The sequence below is a fragment of the Puma concolor genome, chromosome B4 (genome assembly GCF_028749965.1).
Source record: "Puma concolor isolate L17-30 chromosome B4, mPumCon1.1.hap2, whole genome shotgun sequence".
NCBI classification, from domain to species: Eukaryota; Metazoa; Chordata; class Mammalia; order Carnivora; family Felidae; genus Puma; species Puma concolor.
The window spans coordinates 92620164-92641457 of record NC_141673.1 but is presented as its reverse complement, the minus strand read 5'-3'; the positions used below and the strand labels follow the sequence as shown (position 1 = coordinate 92641457).

Sequence of the window (21294 nt, the reverse complement as noted above, 5' to 3'; positions counted from 1 at the left end):
ATTCTATATGGGGGGGGGGGGTGGTGATGTGCCAAGGATGACAAAGTGAGAAGCCTTACTATGACACACTAATACAGCATGAAATAAATCCTCATTTTGCTTTTCTGCTCTCCCTGACACCCCCTCCCCTATTTTTTCCCACTGTGATAACTCTTTCCTTTCTTCTCATAATAAAGAAACATGAGAATAATGAAAACAGGACCAAGAGGAGGCACCAGGTATAAGAACATGAACTATTTGGCAACATGTAGCAAAAACAGGAGACTTCTTTTACCCGAATTTTGGCTTTTTGGTGCCAATATGTAAAGAAGCCATCATAAGTGGATGAGGGAGAGAGGCGTAAGACAAGGGAAGAAGAAAATTAAATAGAATTAAAATGCCTGAAATGCTTAAAAAAAATAAGTGAACATCATAAGCAAATGGCGAAGGTGGGGGTGGGGCAGCATAGGCAGTAGGTAGAGGAGCCAGGACCACTGCGGCTGTGCTCAGTACAGGCGGGGGCTTGGGGTCAGGCCCTGAGTAATGTGTGAGAGGAAAATTTTCTGGAGATGGAGTCAGCAGATACGATGTCTAGCACCAGCTTTGCCACCAATGATCACTGGACCATGGCACCTACATGCAAGGATTCAACGAGATAGCACTTGTGCTCATGGGTTCTGTAAAGTTGCAGGGAGCTGTAAGAACAAAAACAACAATAACAAGAGTATGATGTGAATTGGGGTTTTGTTGCTTTTAGTTGGGGAAAGATTTTAGAAGACACATGGGAAGTGACATATGTAATCACATACTTTTAAGTGCTTCAAATTTAGTGTTATCTTTTTAAAATTACACAAGACAATACTTAGCGCCATTTGGTATTTTATAAACAATCTGTCTAGAATTCTTCCATTTATATGTACATAAAATAGTATGTGGCATATCTTATGGATGTAGATATTTGTTTACATGTGTATACATGCCCCCACCTGTACAGAATTACTTTATCCTGCCAACTAAGGAATGTAATTATCTATCTTGGTTGTGCCAACCCAACTTAGGTATCTCTCAGGAAAACTTACAATGGTTAAAGGAATGCTTAACTTATTCATTCAACAAATATTTATAAAGCACCTATTTTGTGTCAGGCATTATGCCAGGTGCTGAACCTACAGAAATGAAAAATGAAGAAAAGAAAACACATATATCTCCTGCCCCGACGGACTCAGAATCTAGCAAGGAAGGAAAGCATTGCACAAATATTTATGAGTGTACTACGTCAATAGAGAAATTTGGGGTATTATAGAAGCATAAAACAGGCCAACCTAATCTAGTCAGAATATCTTATTTCTGCATCATCAGTCATTGGCTGAATGGCTAAATTACTACTAGGACACTCTGGATTTCTGCACATGGGCAAAATGGGTTTCGTAGCTCAAGGAAGGTTCTCTTAAGAGATAAAGGTGTGGGCCATTGGACACAGGAGCACAGGGAGCCTGGAAAAGGACACAACGAAACTAAATCACAAAAGCAGGGATTTGAGGGGATCTGAGCAGAGTGCTGGTAGTGTTTGCTATAGGCATCAAACAGGATTTTGCAGTTTGTATCTTTTTATATGAGTTTTATAAATGTGGTCATTTCATTTGCTGATGTTGGGAAAACTAGGAGAAGAAATATGTTGCACAAAAAAAATAGGGGTGAGATGATGAATTAAGTTTTAGACTAATCAAGTTTGAACAATTTGTGATTCACTATTTAAAAATGTTCAGGGTGCGCCTGGGTGGCGCAGTCGGTTAAGCGTCCGACTTCAGCCAGGTCACGATCTCGCGGTCCGTGAGTTCGAGCCCCGCGTCGGGCTCTGGGCTGATGGCTCAGAGCCTGGAGCCTGTTTCCGATTCTGTGTCTCCCTCTCTCTCTGCCCCTCCCCCGTTCATGCTCTGTCTCTCTCTGTCCCAAAAATAAATAAATGTTGAAAAAAAAATTAAAAAAAAAAAATAAATAAAAATGTTCAGGAAGCAGTTGAATATGTATGTCTAACATTTAAAAGAGAAAAAGAGAAGTCTGATGTAGAGATACAAATTTCAGAGTTGTTGTATAAAGACAGTAATTGAAACCTGGGAGTAAAATTGTACAGGGAAGATGAATCAGATGAAATAAGTAGGCCTGGAAAAGTCTCTAAGTAATCCGAATATTTAATAGTGAGGTAAGAATAAAAGAAATTGCAAAGGAGATTGAGAAGGAGTAGCAGAGAGTACAACCAGAGGAGTCTGGACTCAGAAAGTTAGGAAAAAGAACCTTAATTATTCTGTATTCCAAAAAAATAAGGACTTAGGAAGATGGCGGCATAGCAGGACACTGGGCTCACCTCGTCCTGCTAATTGCTTAGATTCCACCCAAATCTGCTTAAATAACCCAGAAAACTGCCAGAACACTAGCAGAACGGACCCTCTGGGGCCAAGTGTAGACAAGAGGTCCACAGAAGAGGGTAGGAAGGGTGGAGAGGCGGTGCGCGCTACATGGACTGGCAAGAGGGAGCCTAGGAGGTCGAGGGGCAGCCTGCCGGGCAAGACAGAGCCCCTGGAGTCTGGCTTGAAAAAGCAGAGGGGCTGGACTGCGTGAGTTCTGACAGCCAGGGGGACTTAACATCTGGAATGTTAAGAGTCAACAGCTCTGCTCGGAGAGTGGGAGGGTGAGAGGACGCCGGGAAGAAGAGTTGTTGAGCCCTGGAAGACAGGGCTCAGTTCGGCTGGGGAACAGACTCTGGCCAGCGCCATTTCCCTCTCCCATCCCCCAGCCGAAATTCCAAAGGGAACCAGTTCCCATCACCAAACTTGCTTGCACCACGCAAATGCCCAATGCTGTGCTTCTGTGGATCCATCCCTCTGATTGGCCTGCCTCCCTCCCTCCCTGTGCTGCAGGGCCCCTCCCACAGGGAACCAGGAGGGCAAAGCTAGCTAAGCCTGCCCCTCCCACCCCTGTGCACCTTGTGGATCCACCCAGTCTGATACACCCTTGGCCAGATCCCATCGAAGCAGCTTCACAAGCCTGGCAGTGTGCAAGTAGCCCAGACAGGGGCCACACCACTCCACAGTGAGTCCTAACCCTGGGAGAGGGGAAGATAAGGTACACACCAGTCTGATTGTGGCCCCAATAGTGAGCTGAGGGCAGACATTGGGTCTGACTGTGGCCCTGCCCACCAACACAAGTTACTCCAGACAGCACAGGAGAAGTGCCCTGCAGTTTGGAGCTACGGCAGGGACTACCCAAAATGACGAAACAGAAGAATTCTCCTCAAAAGAAACTCCAGGAAGCAGTGACAGCTAACGAACTGATCAAAATGGTTTACACAATATAATGGAACAAGAATTTACAATAACAGTCATAAAATTAATCACTGGGCTTGGAAAAAGCATAGAGGACAGCAGAGAATCTATTGCTACAGAGATCAAGGGACTAAGAAATAACATGAGGAGCTAAAATATGCTATAAATGAGGTGCAAAACAAAATGGACGCAGCCATAGCAAGGATTGAAGAGGCAGAGGAGAGAATAGGTGAATTAGAAGATAAAATTATGGAAAAAGAGGAAGCTGAGAAAAAGAAAGATAAAAAAATCCAGGAGTATGAGGGGAGAATTAGAGAACTAAGTGATGCAATCAAATGGACAATATCCGTATCATAGGAATTCCAGAAGAAGAAGAGAGAGAGAAAGAGGCTGAAGGTGTACTTGAACAAATCATAGCTGAGAACTTCCCTGATCAGGGAAGGAAATAGGCATTAAATCCAAGAGGCACAGAAAACTGCCTTCAGACGTAACTTGAATCAATCTTCTGCATGACTTATCATAGTGAAACTGGCAAAATACAAGGATAAAGAGAAAATTCTGAAAGCAGCTAGGGATAAACAGGCTCTAACTTACAAAGGTAGACACATAAGAGTAGTGGCAGAACTATCTACTGAAACTTGGCAGGCCAGAAAGGAATGGCAGGAAATCTTCAATGTGATGAACAGAAAAAAAAATATGCAGCCGAGAATCCTTTATCCAGCAAGTCTGTCATTCAGAATAGAAGGAGAGATAAAGATTTTACCAAACAAACAAAAACTGAAGGAATTCATCACCACTAAACCAGCCCTACAAGAGATCCTAAGGGGGAGTCTGTGAGTGAAATGTTGCATTGACCACAAAGTACCAGAGACATCACTACAAGCATGAAACCTACAGACAACACAATGTCTAAACCCAAACCTTTCAATAATAACACTGAATGTAAATGGACTAAATGCTCCAATCAAAAGACATAGGGTATGAGAATGGATTTAAAAAAACAGGACCCATCTATTTGCTGTCTACAAGAGACTCATTTGAGACCTGAGGACATCTTCAGATTGAAAGTGAGGGGATGGAGAACTATCTATCCTGCTACTGGAAGTCAAAAGAAAGCTAGAGTAGCCATACTTGTATCAGACAAACTAGACTTCAAATTAAAGGCTGTAACAAGAGATGAAGAAGGGCATTATATAATAATTACAGGGTCTATCCATTAGGAAGAGCTAAAAATTATAAATGTCTATGTGCCAAATACAGGACCCACCAAATATATAAAACGATTAATCACAAACATAAGCAACCTTATCAATAAGAATGTGGTAATTGCAGGGGACTTTAATACCCCACTTACAACAATGGGATAGATCATCTAGACACAGGATCAATAAGGAAACAAGGGCCTGAATGATACATTGGATCAGATGAACTTGACAGATATATTTAGAACTCTGCATCCCAAAGCAACAGAATATACTTTCTTCTCGAGTGCACATGGAACATTCTCCAGGATAGATCACATACTGGATCACAAAACAGCCCTTCATAAGTATACAAGAACTGAGATCATACCATGCACACTTCCAGATCACAATGCTATGAAACTTGGTATCAACCAAAGGAAAAAGTCTGGAAAACCTCCAACAGCATGGAGGTTAAAGAACACCCTACTAAAGAATGAATGGGTCAACCAGGCAATTGGAGAAGAAATTAAAAAATATATGGAAACAAATGAAAATGAAAATACAACAATCCAAACGCTTTGGGATGCAGCAAAGGCAGTCCTGAGAGGAAAATACATTGCAATCCAGATCTATCTCAAGAAACAAGAAAAATTCCAAATACAAAATCTAACAGCATACCTAAAGGAAATAGAAGCAGAACAGCAAAGACACCCCAAACCCAGCAGAAGAAGAGACATAATAAAGATCAGAGGAGAAGTAAGCAATATAGAATCTAAAAAAACTGTAGGGCATATCAATGAAAACAAGAGTTGGTTTTTTGAAAAAACAAACAAAACTGATAAACCTCTAGCCAGGCTTCTCAAAAAGAAAAGGGAGATGACCCAAATAGATAAAATCATGAATGAAAATGGAATTATTACAACCAATCCCTCAGAAATAACAAGCAATTATCAGGGAATACTATGAAAAATTATATGCCAACAAACTGGACAACCTGGAAGAAATGGACAAATTCCTAAACACCCACACACTTCCAAAACTCAAACAGGAAGAAGTAGAAAATTTGAACAGACCCATAACCAGTAAAGACATTGAATCAGTTATCAAAAATCTCCCAACAAATAAGAGTCCGGGACCAGATAGATGGCTTCCCTGGGGAAATCTACCAGACATTTAAAGCAGAGATAATACCTATCCTTCTCAAGCTGTTCCAAAAAATGGAAAGGGAAGGAAAACTTCCAGACTCATTTTATGAATCCAGCTTTACTTTGATTCCTGAACCAGACAGAGACCCAGCAAATAAAGAGAACTACAGGCCAATATCCTTGATGAATATGGATGCAAAAAATCTCAATAAGATACTATCAAATCAAATTCAACAGTATATAAAAAGAATTATACATCACGATCAAGTGAGAGTCATTCCTGGGCTGCAGGGCTGGTTCAACATTTTCAAATCAATCAATGTGATACATCACATTAATAAAAAGAAAAGATAAGAAGCATATGATTCTGTCAATTGATGCAGAAAAAGCATTTGACAAAATTCAGCATCCTTTCTTAATAAAGGATAGAAGGAACATAATTAAACATCATAAAAGCCATTTATGAAAAGCCTACAGCTAATATCATCCTTAATGGGGAAAAACTGAGAGCTTTCCCCCTGAGATCAGGAACACGACAGAGAGGTCCCCTCTCACTGCTGTTGTTTAATATAGTGTTGGAAGTTCTAGAATCAGCAATCAGAAAACAAAAGGAAATCAATGGCATCAAAACTGGCAAAGATGAAGTCAAGCTTTCACTTTTTGCAGATGACATGATATTATACATGGAAAATCTGATAGACTCCACCAAAAGTCTGCTAGAACTGATACATGAATTCAGCAAAGTCTCAGGATACAAAATTAATGTACAGAAATCAGCTGCATTCTTATACACTAATAATGAAGCAACAGAAAGACAAATAAATTGATCCCATTCACAATTACACCAAGAATCATAAAATACCTAGGAATCAACCTAACCAAAGATGTACAAGATCTGTATGCTGAAAACTATAGAACGCTTATGAAGGAAATTGAAGAAGATATAAATAAATGGAAAAACATTCCATGCTCATGGATTGGAAGAATAAATATTGCTAAAATGTCAATACTACCCAAAGCAATCTACACATTCAATGCAGTCCCAAACAAAATTGCACCAGCATGCTTCTCAAAGCTAGAACAAGCAATCCTAAATTCTGTATGGAACCACAAAAGACCCCGAATAGCCAAAGTAATATTGAAGAAGAAGACCAAAGCAGGAGGCATCACAATCCCAGACTTTAGCATCTACTACAAAGCTGTAATCATCAAGACAGCATGGTATTGGCACAAAAACAGACATATAGACCAATGCAATAGAATAGAGACTCCAGATTTGGACCCACAAAAGAATGGCCAACTCATCTTTGACAAAGCAGGAAAGAATATCCAATGGAAAAAAGACAGTCTCTTTAACAAATGGTGCTGGGACAACTGGACAGCAACATGCAGAAGAATGAAACTAGACCACTTTCTTACACCATTCACAAAAATCAACTCAAAATGGTTAAAGGACCTGAATGTGAGACAGGAAACCATCAAAACCCTAGAGGAGAAAGCAGGAAAAAACCTCTCTGACCTCAGCCGCAGCAATTTCTTACTTGACACATCCCCAAAGGCAAGGGAATTAAAAGCAAAAATGAACTATTGGGACCTCATGAAGAAATAAAGCTTCTGCACTGTAAAGGAAACAACAAAACTAAAAGGCAACCAACAGAATGGGAAAAAAATATTTGCAAATGACATATTGGACAAAGGGCTAGTATCCAAAATCTATAAAGAACTCACCAAACTCCACACTCAAAAAACAAATAAACCAGTGAAGAAATGGGCAGAAGACATGAATAGACACTTTTCTAAAGAAGACATCCAGATGGCCAACAGGCACATGAAAAGATGCTCAACGTCGCTCCTCATCTGGGAAATACAAAGCAAAACCACACTCAGATACCACCTCACGCTAGTCAGAGTGGCTAAAATGAACAAATCAGTAGACTATTGATTACGGCAAGGATGTGGAGAAACAGGAACCCTCTTGCACTGTTGGTGGGTATGCAAACTGGTGCAGCCACTCTGGAAAACAGTGTGGAGGTTCCTCAAAAAATTAAAAATAGATCTACCCTATGACCCAGCAACAGCACTGCTAGGAATTTACCCAAGGGATACAGGAGTGCTGATGCATAGGGGCACTTGCACCCCTAAGTTTTTAGCAGCACTTTCAACAATAGCCAAATTATGGAAAGAGCCTAAATGTCCATCAACTGATGAATGGATAAAGAAATTGTGGTTTATATACACAATGGAGTGCTACGTGGCAATGAGAGAGAATGAAATATGGCCTTTTGTAGCAACATGCATGGAACTGGAGAGTGTGATGCTAAGTGAAATAAGTCATACAGAGAAAGACAGATACCATATGTTTTCATTCTTATGTGGATCCTGAGAAACTTAAGGATGGACCATGCGGGAGGGGAAGGAAAAAAGATAGAGAGGGAGGGAGGCAAACCATAAGAGACTCTTAAAAACTCAAAATAAACTGAGGGTTGATGGGGGTTGGGAGGGAAGGGAAAGTGGGTTATGGGCAGTGAGGAGGGCACCTGTTGGGATGAACACTGGGTGTTGTATGGAAACCAAATTGACAATAAATTTCATATAAAAAAATAAGGACTTTAAATTATTCATCAGATTGAGGGATAGTGTATTATTTTTGACCCTGTCAAGCATAGGTTGGTGGAGAGGTGATGATATTTATAGGAAGCTGATAAGTAAGAGAAGAGAATATCAATAATTAGAGTGGATTGAGAAATGAGAGACAAGAAAATGAAAAATGAAACCCATATTCTGATATAAATCATACACATTAAAAATATATACTTTAGGACAAATAATTGCATCGAGTGGAATTTTAACTAGGCGTAACTAAGGTCAAGTTACTGAACTCGTTCTGGTCTTGGCTCAGATAATACCTTCCTTTTGTTGTTCCTATATCTAAAAACATAGCTTATGCTTCTGCCTTCCACGCTAGCCCACACTCTGGAAGTAATGTTAATCATACAAATTACTTGTTTTTCCAATTGCAGTTTTTAGCACTTTACCAGTAGACTTTCTTGCTTTTACCTAATTGCATCGTTAACATATACTTTTCTCTTGCTCTTCTTATGTCTATTTATGTTCCTAATTACTATTGCACAAATCCCAGAAAATGAGAACTGAAAATGGAAGCTGTTCCTTCTTATATGGATTATTTTAAACACAAACACTCTCTTCTACATGGTGAAAGAAGGTTCCTACAAGGTGGGGAAAGATGCTATAGTTCTGTAAACTTAGGTGAGGAAAATAAAAACAACAACTTCTCTATGGAGTACAATCTGAAAAACTTATTTCTGCCAAACCTAAATGCCCTTTTTTATGGCACTTCTATGAATCACACCCACAAATATTTTCCCTGCAAAGGAATAATCTCTATTTAAGAATATGAAATTTTTCCGAAAACTTTGAATCCTTGCTTTTGTTTTGTTTTAGCTATGGAGAGCAATTACTTTAGTATTTAAAGTTAACTTTTTTTTAATGAGATATAAGTGGATATGCATCATATTCGTTTCAGGTATACAATATAATGATTTGATATATTTATATATATTGCAAAAATGTTCATCAGAATAAGTTAACATTCATCACCACACATAGTTAAAAATTATTTTTTTCTTGTGATGAGAATTTTGAAGATCTACACTTTAAGCAACTTTTAAATACACAATGCATGCTATTAACTATAGTCACCATGCTGTACATTATATCCCCATGACTTATCTACTTTATAACTGGAAGACTGTACCTTTTGACTCCCTCTACCCATTTAGCCCTTGCTTTTTAACTACATAATGTCCTTAAAAGATTACATTTATGAGTTTAAATATATTTCTGTTGAGTGGTGGGCTGGCCATCTTGTGGCTAGCATTTAGGACAAAGTGGGAAAGAAACACTATTGGCAGGAAGCAAGTCTCACATGCAATGGTTCAATTCAAAACCAGCACTGAGCTTACAAAAGTTGAGATAGAAAGATAGAGTCAGAGGGAATCTCAGTAATTACCATTAATATCCACTATCCCCAAAACAACAAATAGAAATAAAAGGGAATTTTATTAATATAAGAGCTTTTTAAGCCATTCTTTTACACATAAGAAATGACACTGATGAGGGATTCTTTAGTTACAAAAAGATGACATTTTTTGAGCCGACATATTTTTGTGGGGAGGGGGCCTCCACCCTTATCCTCTGTATTATATAGTTTAATAGCATCCCCCTCCTTTTTTTTCCTTCTTTTTCTCTGCTTTCTTCAGTCCCTCCCTCACCCCTCTTTCTCTCTTTCTCCCTTTATTTTTTTTCAACATTATCTTCTTCATTATTGAGATCAACTAATTTCTTAGTATCTTTATATTATTTAAGGTCCCTAACCTGAGCTTCTTTATATACAATCATGACAATTCCTATGGACCTACCAGCCATTGCCTAGCTGAGTAAAGTTGTTTTGTTTTTGTTTTTCCTAAAAACAATGTACTGACAATAGTGATAAAATCATAATATAGTAATATTATAAAGATAGTGTTTTTTATGCTATCATGACAAATTGAAACAACGTTACAAGTACCATTATAGTCCTGACTTTTCCAACTATTGGGTAGGTAGTAATGTTGATGGAGATCAAAAGCTATTTGGCTATTATCTGTTCTTCATGTAGGAGATAAAGATAAATTTCCCTTTGGTGAAACATATTAAGTATTTTGGGCCAGTACATTGAGAATTTTTTGTTACTTTATTTTCTTCTTTCTAGAAACAAAATTTGTTACATGATAATAATAACAAAGATTAACATAGTCTACAATTATTAAGCATTTTCTATGTGTCAATGATTATCCTAAAAGTTCTTCTTTTTTTTAAAAAAATTTGTGACGTTTATTTATTTTTGAGACACAAACACAAAGGGGGAAGAGGCAGAGAGGGAGACACAGAATCTGAAGCAGGCTCCAGGTTCTGAGCTTTCAGCACAAAGCCCAATGCGGGGCTTGAACTGTGAGATCATGACCTGAGCCAAAGCCAGCCACCTAACCAAGTGAGCCACCCAGGTGCCCCTAAAAGTTTTTTCTTTTTTTAATGTTTATTTATTTTGAGAGAGAGAGAGACAGGGAGAGAGAGAGAGAGAGAGAGAGAGAGAGAGAGAGAGAGAGCGCACAAGAAGGGGAGGAGCAGAAAGAGAGGGAGAGAGAAAATTCCAAGCAGGTTCCACACCGTCAGCCCAGAACCTGACTTGGGGCTCAATCTCACAAACTGTGAGATCATGACCTGAGCCGAAATCAAGAGTGAGATGTCTAACTGACTGAGTCACCAGGTGCCTTATTTTTTCATAAATGTTCTTGTCAAGTATAAAAACTTCCCACAAATGCTAATTCAAAGGTATAGTTTTTCTTAAAATTATAAGCATATATTAAAATTTATTCTAAGTAGAAAATGGGTATGTTTACAGATTTTTAGTATCTATAATCATTATCCAAGAGAGCCTTAAGAGAAAATAAAATTCCTTGATCAGGTTCAAGGCCTTGTTTTTCTATTTTAAAAGGCCCATTATAACTCTACTTAGGTTCCATTGTGGCAGGCTACAGGACTAATTTAAGGATCAGGTGTTTGTGTACTCACTTATTTGATACAACAGAGGAAAGATGACCTTTTATATTGATAGTAGGGACTGATCCATTAACTCTATTCTTGTATTTAACTCTGGAACTATATGTAACCCAAGTTAATCTGATGTGATCATCTTTAGGACAGAAATATTTCTAGGAATGAGTTTCACAGAACACTGTTAGGAAGTAACACAAAGATTGCTCAAATAGTAATATGAAAGTTAAGGATTTCAACCATGTTTTGTTTGGATTACATGTTACTATGTGATTATTTATCTCTGGCATATGAAAGTATAAGTCTTCTAAAAGAATGAAATGAAATAAAATAAACTTTGGTTTTCTTAGTGCTTTAGCATAAAATATTCCCGTTTCTTGTGTACTGTATTTTAAATTATTTTAAAAAATAATTATTTTATTATATTTAAATTATTGTCTTAAAAAGACTGAATGAATAGTTATTTTCAAGGAACAGTTACCAGTGACCACTATAGCAACATTAAAATTAAGCTTTAGAAACATAGAGATTCTTTCAAAGATCACCCAGGTAAAAGCAGATTTTGACATCTTCAGGTAGAAAATATTAGTCTGTTGGCCAGCAATAGCACTGCTAGGAATTTATCCAAGGGACACAGGAGTACTGATGCATAGGGGCACTTGTACCCCAATGTTCATAGCAGCACTCTCAACAATAGCCAAATTATGGAAAGAGCCTAAATGTCCATCAACTGATGAATGGATAAAGAAATTGTGGTTTATATACACAATGGAATACTACGTGGCAATGAGAAAAAATGAAATATGGCCTTTTGTAGCAACGTGGATGGAACTGGAGAGTGTGATGCTAAGTGAAATAAGCCATACAGAGAAAGACAGATACCATATGGTTTCACTCTTATGTGGATCCTGAGAAACTTAACAGGAACCCATGGGGGAGGGGAAGGAAAAAAAAAAAAAAAAAGAGGTTAGAGTGGGAGAGAGCCAAAGCATAAGAGACTGTTGAGAACTGAGAACAAACTAAGGGTTGATGGGGGGTGGGAGGGAGGAGAGGGTGGGTGATGGGTATTGAGGAGGGCACCTTTTGGGATGAGCACTGGGTGTTGTATGGAAACCAATTTGACAATAAATTTCATATATAAAAAAAAAAAAAAAAAAAAGAAAATATTAGTCTGAGTATCTAGTACCTGCTGATCTGGTTTCTGTATCCATTACCTCTTGTTCTAACACCAGAACCAAAGTTTTCTTTTGGTAAACCATTTTTCTCTACTCTGTAGAGAAATATATTTTGGAGAGGATTTACTTATTTATTCACTCAGAAAAATTATTGAGCGACATATATGAGACAGGCACTATTCTACAATCACAAAATATGGAAATAAACATCAGACCAAAAAAAAAAAAAAAAAAAGCCAATCCCTTAACCTACGGATGATAAAAGTTGACAAAGTAAAAAGGTACTGCCTATCGGGATTTATGGGTTAAGAGAAACTCTTCATTGAATTTGAAAGTATGAAGATGTGGACTCTGGATCTTGTAGCAGCCATCTCCCCACCATGTAGGAGGTCAGCTTAGTAATAAAGCCAACATAGAAGAAGACAGAGCTAAAGATTCAGATGAAAACAGAGAAACAAACAAACAAAAAATGTTATGGCATTTTTGAGATTTGGGATTAACCCATACTTGAAGTTAAAACTATTCCTGAAGTAATGTGAGCCAGTAAATTTCACTTTTAGAACATTATAAATTAGGTTTTCTAATAGTTGCAATGGAAAGAATCTTAACTGATGCATTGAAATTTTCAAAATTCTAAGATAAAGATGAAAATATTGGTCACTATTTCCTGATTAATGTTTAAGAGTTCCTGATGAAAACCGATCCACATTAACATTATTTACATTAGCGTTATTGATAATTTTAAAAATTTTATGCACATAACAATGACCTATTCAAAAGTCTACTATATTTCCTTTCCATTTTTCACATGTCAAATTGTGTGAAAAGCATTCTTCTTGACTCTTTATAGCAATAGGAATAGTTAGTAAAACTAGAACTTAACCTCTCAAAATTATAATAGACTTGTGTGTTTAAAGTCCTACTGGACTGCACAATTTCTGAGTTTTTATTATAAATCTGTGGTTTGGTCTGGCAAAATTTAAAGCTGTTAGAACTTTAAAAATCATCAATCTTTCCAGGTCTTTATACCTAGAATAGAACTAGATTCAAAGTACACCTCTTATATTGATGTCTAAATTGTTCTCAATAAATGTGAATTTGTTAAACCCTTAATTTAATGTTAATTTCTACAATTCTCTGGATTGTCTATAGTTTAAAGCTCCCTTACACTTTAGTACCTCATCAAATCCTATTCAGATTCAAACCAAATTTACCAAATATTCAAGAGTATAGTCTGTCTGATATACCTAATAAGTCGACTATGACCTACTTAAAATTAAACATTGTACAATCTCTTCAAGCTCTAGCTTTCACTATTTCTTTCCTGCTAAATGGAATCATGTATTACTTTATATTTAAAACTCTGCTGACCTTCGTGTCTCTAATTGAAAATTGTAGATTTTGGAAACTGAATTACACATAAAATGGGACCAGTGGTGAAATCGTGGTTACGAAATTTTCTGACATACTGTTGTTTCCATTTACAACATAAGGTTCATTGAATAAACGTTCTGAATGCTTACCATAATATTTGCATCTTGCTTATAACAAATTGCTAACCGGTAAGTTTATGGGGTAACATATGGGTCTCAGTTCTTTAGTTGGCGGCAGTTAAACAAATCCTACATTTTTGCACACAAATAAATGCTTGAGAAAGAAACTACCCATTTTATGTAATCATATGTCCATTTGGATGTAGGTCAGGAAGGACTTACTAGTATGCTAGCAGCCATAAAAAACCTGCCCCATGCTAATTACTATTTAGTTGCAGGGGTTGGTTCAGCTAGCTATGCATATGTTATGGCCCATATGTACAAACCTTTCCATTTGTAGAGAGGCCAGATGGGCCCTCCCTAAGTATGAACCTTCCCTGCTACATGGATTAACTATGAAAGGTTTAAATTGCTTGCTTTTGTTTTTTATGAAATGATCCACTCTAGTGTCCATATTTTTTACAGTTATTAGGGACTTTTTAATTCAGAAAGAGTAGCACATCCTATTTGTTCGTGCATATTTCTGCAAATGGCCCATCACTTTCATTTTGAAGTATACATGAAACCATCATTCTTATTATTTCGCAGATTTTTTTTCTTTTTCACGTGGATTGTAGTTCAGTTTGTTCAAACTGGGTACCGCATAAGGGTGTCATATATACTGATTATTTGTATTTACTGAATCAAACATGTGCATATAGGGGTCTGTCCCCTTCAAAACACAGTAATTTGTAATTGAAGTTAATTTCTGTGGAAGAGCAAAATATCAAAATTTCTATAAAAACAAAATTTATAAACTGTTGTTGGAGGTGACTTATGTGGGAAAACATTTCAGATACTCAAATAATTTTTCTTTGTTTTTTGAAGCAATAATTATGTTCACTATAAATTATTCTGTGGCAAATAAATATGAGGAATATAACTGCTTGACTTAATCCTTGCCATTATATTTGAATATAATAACTTTTATATAAAATATTCTGATTTAATGTTTTCAAAAATTTGTATCAAACTCTATTATTTTTAATTAGTGTTTAATGAATGCTAAATTTAATATTGTTCTTATAGTCATTTGGCTTATTATTGACAATATCTGAAAGTCTATACTTAAATTTCAAGGGTGTGCTATACTATGTAATTATTGAAATGTCAGTGTCCTTGGAATCTTTCACATTGTATACCCAAGTTTAGTAGAAACCTGATATAATTTAAAACATTTCTATAGGGAGTTAAGCAAGTCAACTATCTTATCCAAAGTATTTCACCAAGCTAAAGAAATACAGCCCTAAATGTAAAACTCTAGTTACAATTTGTATGTTTACCAAAATTCTGCCAGCAGGTTTCTGAATTGTTAGATATGATACCTCACTATTAATTACTATATATTTTCATATTTGGTTCAAAACATGCAAATCAAAATTCATTAATTTTTATTGTTACAGAAACTTACTGAATATAAGATATATAGATACATGCAGAACAAGAATATAAAATTTATAGATTTTCAAAAAACATGTGAAAATAGGGACACTAGAGAAATTTAAAATAAAAAAGGAGAGGGAGCTACAAAATTAATGAGATAAATTTAGAAACTTTAATAATTGTGTAGCAATTTGTTATGAGAGTGGAAGCGCCTTGTCTTTAATGAACCACTTAACTTTTTGACATTATTTTCTATCCTTTAGCCTGTAAGGTTAGTATTTGTATTTTTTTAATTATTATTTTAGAGGATAGGTTAGTGAAATAACCACAAAGTTCTGTAACTAAATAAGTTGTGCTGTAAGAAGGGGAGAAAAAAGCAACAAGTGGTTCATCAATCAGTTATAGAAAATTCTGAGTGTTTAAAAGAACACCTCCTTTTCCCAATATTATGAATGTTCCCTTCTTGAGAGTTATATCTATAAATTAGCTAAGCATGATTATGAAATTGTCATTGTAAATTCTATACTTATATATTCTTTTGATGAATAAAATTTTCAGTTTCTTACATAATACATAATAGTTTGAATAAGTTTAATTTTTTAAAAAAAATTCTTTTTTTTAACATTTATTTATTTTTGAGACAGAGAGAGACAGAGCATGAATAGGGGAGGGGCAGAGAGAGAGGAAGACACAGAATCTGAAACAGGTTCCAGGCTCTGAGCTGTCAGCACAGAGCCCGACGCGGGGCTTGAACTCACGGACCGCGAGATCACGACCTGAGCCGAAGTCGGACGCTTAACCGACTGAGCCACCCAGGCGCCCCTGAATAAGTTTAATTTTATCAATACTTTAATAATTCCTTATTAAAACTTGAAAAATAATTTAGTTTTCCAATAATTTTATTACCCCATATGAACAAGGAGGGGCATTTTACACAAATAATTTTTGAATCATATTATATTATCTTGGAGTTAATAATAACCAGAATTCATCTAACAAAATGCTTCTCAACCTCAGTACTGTTCACATTTGTTAATCTGTTGTTGTAGGGGGCTGTCCTGCACATTATAGGATGTTTAGTAGTATCCTGGTCTCTAACCACTAGATGCCAGTAGCACTTCCCCAGTTATCACACCTAAACTATCTCCACACATTGCCAAATATCCCCTGGAGAGCAAAATCATTCCCGGTTAAGGACCACTGACCTACCAATACCTATTGATAAACAAAATTTTGTCTGTTTTATGTTAAAAGAGAGAAGTCAGTAATAGCAACAAAATCTTTAAAAGTTTTCATTTTTTATAAAATATAAATATCCAGTATGCCTTTTTATTTTTATAATTACACAGAAAGTAATGTGAGAATTTCTGTGTATAATACTTTCTCAAGTATACAAAGTTCTAAAATCATCAAAAAAGTAAGAATAAGTCGCATTCATCAGACTGTACTTACTAAAACAAAAAAAGAGAACATTTTAAAAAAGCACAAATTGACAGTGACAGAAATTGAAATTGATGCAGATAATATTCAAATTATAATATATGGGCTCTTTTACCTTAATATTTTACTGTGATTTAAATTACATAAGCTTATCCTATAAAACAAGTAATGGAATGAAGACAGTGAAAATGAAACAAGTAAGAAAACATAACATCTCTCACTTTTTTTTTTTTAAGTTTTTGATTCCAAGCCAGTTTTACTTGGTTGCAGAAATTAGAAAATATGATTACCAAAGAAGTTTTTCCCAAGATCTGGTGCAAGTGCACCCTACCACTGGTAAAAAAGTACAACCTAACTAGAAGAAATATTTACATAAAGTATATGTATCATTCCTATTTACCACCAAGTGTATTTCAAATGATACTATAGCAGTATTTGATTTGCAAGCTGTGATTTGGAATATAAAACAAGAGGTAGACATATTTTCTAATTTTTAAGACTGTTTTGATCCCTCTCGACTATTCTATTAATTTCTAGAAAACTCCCCATAATAAATTTACAGTACCTTCAAGACAGATACCAAAGGTCAATATAACTTTTACTATTTTGTGTCTTTGGATTGGTGGCCATAGGTTGATAATGTAAAAACCAAATAAACAATGTTATATTAACATTTCCATATTAGAAACTTTTCATATTTTGACTTTTGATTTTCATTATCTAGACAAATATTTTCTTTCAAAACCTCCCTCCTGATTTCCATTTAAAGTAATAACAGAAGTCATTATCAGATGACTAACCTGCAGAGAACTGTGAAATTAGAATATAATATAAAAGCAACTACCAGAAATACTGGAATTAAGTTAGAAATCAATAACAATAATATAAGTATAAAACCCAAATATTTTGAAACTGAACAGCATACTTGTAAATAATCCCACAGTCAAGAAAGAATTAATATGAGGATTTAAAAATATGTGAACACAATAATAATAAAAATACAATGCACAAGAATTTGGGACATGGCTAAAGGAGTGCCAGGAGGGCAAAACATGGCCTTATATTGGGGCAGGTGAGAGGGAGATTTAAATTATTAAGACTTCTAAAGAAATCAGAAAAAGTCCAAATTATGCAGAAGAAAATAATAAAGAACAAAACTCAATTGATATAGAAGATTAAACCAAAATAAAGAGGAAATCAGTGAATCCAAAAATAGGTTCTTTGGAAAAAAAATCAAGAAAATTCGTAAGTTTCTAGGTAGATTAGTCAAGAGTAAAAGAGAAAAAAAACAACAAATTACCAACATCAGGAGAAAACGAATGGCCCTCACTACAGATTCTACTAATATATGTATATATATTATACAGCACAGAGCCCAATGTGGGGCTTGATCCCATGAACTGTGAGATCATGACCTGAGCTAAAACCAAGAGCTGGACACTTAACCAGCTGAACCACCCAGGCATCCGCAGACTCTACTGATATTAAAATCAAAACAAGGAAATATTAAGACCAACTTTAATTCAATAAATTCAACAGCTAGGATGAAAGGGACAAACTCCCTTAAAGACACAAATTACCAAAAGTGACCAAAGAAAAATTTTAAAAACTTTAAAAACCCTTTCCAATTAAAAAAAAATGAAATTATAAATATTTTCCTACAAATAAAATTCTAGATGGATTAACTGGTGAATTCCCTCAAACATTTAAGAAAGAATTATTACCAACTCAATTCCAACACTTCCAGAAAAACAGAAGAGGAAGAAACCCTTTTCAATTACTTTTTCTGTAAGGCTAGTATTATCCTCATAACAAAATTAGACAGATACTTTATAAGAAAAATATATAAGAATCCCTCACAACCATACATGCAAAAATTATATTAAAAATTAGCAAATTTAAACAAATTTAACATATTGCTTAAATGTACATATATATACATACATATATGTATGTATATATGTATACGTACATATATGTATGTATGTGTGTATATATATATATATATATATATATATATATATATATATATGAAGAGAATATGTAATATCTACTCCGGTAATGCAAGTTTGCTTTAGTCCAAGAAATCAATGTGATGCATCATATTAATACAAAAAAAAAAAAAAAACAACTGTAAGAACATTTTTTAAATGCAAACAAAAGCACTTAACAACCTTCTCTACCCATTCTTGGTTAGTAATACAAAGAAAAAGAAGAAGAAGAAAAAAACTCCCAGTGAATAAGGAATATAGGAACAGAAAGAAAACACCTTAATCTGATTAAGAATGGTTATGGAAAAACTCTACCTCCCTTACCTTTTACTGGTTCACGTATTTTAGCAATGCAGTTGGGTCACTGAACGTGGATGTTTCCAAAAATGGATCATCTCCAAGCGGTTGCTTGCTGTGTAAAAATCAAGACAAAATAGAAAGTTTTATGTATTTAGTTTTAAAAGTAGGAATTCTACTCTGATCTGTGCTGGAAATGATGCAGCTTTCTTTCCAGGCCAGCCTAGTTAGTATATGTTCCAAAAGGGAGTGTGGGGGGTTCAAATATAATTCTGGTTCAGCTAAGTTGGTTCTCTTATTGTATTGACAGAATCCTAAATTATAAGGATAATGACCATGTGGTTGAGAACTGCTTACTGGGTCCCACAGTGGCTCTTGTGGGCTGAAGTCAGCGATGTAATGGGTCTCTGCAAGTTTTATAAAAATGCTCTTCTCATTCGTGCATCAGATCTTTTCGGAAGAAAATTCTGGGTGTAAGTAGGAGATGATTAGGAAAATACAACACTAAATAACAAGCATATCTTGGAGATATTGTTGGTTCAATTCCAGACTACCACAATAAAGTGAAGAATACAATAAAGCGAGTCAATTTTTCAGTTTCCCAGTGTAAAATTTACGTTTACAGTGTATTGTAGTCTATTAAGTGTGCCAAACATTGTCTAAAAAAAAAAAAAAAAAACCCACAATGTACATACCTTAATTAAAAAGCATGTTATTGACAAAAAAAAAATGCTATCATCTGAGCTTTCAGTCAATCATAATCACTGATCATCATAACGAATATCATAATGAAAAAGTTTAAAATATTCCAAGAATTACGAAATGTGACACAGAGACATGAAGTGAGCAAATGCCGTTGGAAAAATAGTGCCAACTGACTTGCTTAATGCAGGATTGCCACAAACTTAATTTATAAAATATTGAGGTGTCTGTGAAGCGCAATAAACAAGCTCACTAATATTAGGTATGCCTGTATGCAAATGAGATTCACCAGAAGCTTGCAAGGACCTCGACCAGGGCAAACGTCTGAAGAGGCTGGGTCATAGGAGAGGGCCTTTGCGGGTCCAAAACGACAGCCTAAAGTTGCAGTGCCTACATGCCTTTGTGGAACATTCCTGCCGAATGCAGAGCTGGAGGGTTTTCAACTCTCTTGTGAGGAGGGGCCAGGGTGGCAGGACAGGGTATCCCTGCATTAAGAGACATCTGGGAATTCTGGGTCTTTGTGAAGCCCAGGACCCCAGGAGGCAACTAATCCATGGCGCTGAATACTGCCCATATTACCTTACTTCACATATTACCTTAGAAGGGGAGCTCCCTTCACGCTGGAAACTCTGCAGGCAGTTGGGGTCTGACACATATTCCACTGGCTTGGAGGGCGGAGTCTGCCGGGAGCCAGTTTACGAGAGCGCGCTTGTGCATGCGCACTGTGCACGCAGAGCAGATCAGGGTAACCTAGGACGTGAAAAGCGGAGCCTCTGGAGAAGCCGCGTCTGAGGAGCAGGCTCCTGGAGTTAAAAGGCATCTGCCCGATTCCAAACCCTAACCTACAAGTATGCACACATTTCTCCTGAAGTCTGGGCTGCCTTGCCAGGTCTGGATCATGTGGACTGGCTGCCGCATCTTCAAGTAAGAGACACCTGGTAGCCTTGATTGCTGCAGAAGCCTGGGACCCCCGGCAGACAGTAAGTTCATGTGGGCATTCTCACCCATTTCAGCAAAGCGTCACGGTGATGTCCAGGGGGTGGGCTCCCTCCATCCTGTAGGCTACGCTGGTGGATGGATGGGCTGTTGCTCCACCGGCATGAAGGACCTGGCTGCCCGAGGGTGGCTTATGAATGCAAAGTGCGCATGCCCCGGTTGTCAGTTTAGTGTCGCCAGGGACCTGGGACAGGCCAAGCATGGCTAGAGCCTGAATCACAAGAGCAGGTTATTGGAAGTACCTGGTGTCTGCCTAATTCCTTTTTTTTTTTTTTTTTTTTTTTTTTTTTTTAATTTATTTTTGAGAGGGGGGCGTACAGGGCAGAGAGGGAGGGAGACACGGAATCTGAAGCAGGGTTCAGGCGCCGAGCTGCAGCACAGAACAGGTGTGCAAGAGGGCTCAAACTCACAGACCCAGAGATCATGCCCTGAGCTGAAGTTGGACTCTCAACCTTACTGAACCACCCAGGTGTCCGGTGTCTGCCTAATTCTAAACCTTAACCTACCTTACCTGCTGAAGGCAGAGCTGGAGGAATC

The 21294-nt window shown here is 36.6% G+C and overlaps 1 long non-coding RNA gene across 2 annotated transcripts in view; it reads right to left on the bottom strand.

Annotated features, from left to right (window-relative positions):
• LOC147579297 (uncharacterized) overlaps nucleotides 1-20446 on the bottom strand; it is a 73108-nt gene extending 52662 nt beyond the window's left edge. For both annotated transcript variants that reach the window (XR_015253155.1, XR_015253156.1), the window contains exons 1-2: nucleotides 20358-20446; nucleotides 19087-19174 (exon numbers count right to left, since the gene is read on the bottom strand). This is a non-coding gene — a long non-coding RNA (uncharacterized LOC147579297). The remainder of the gene's footprint in view (nucleotides 1-19086; nucleotides 19175-20357) is intronic.
• Nucleotides 20447-21294: the final 848 nt, after the last annotated feature.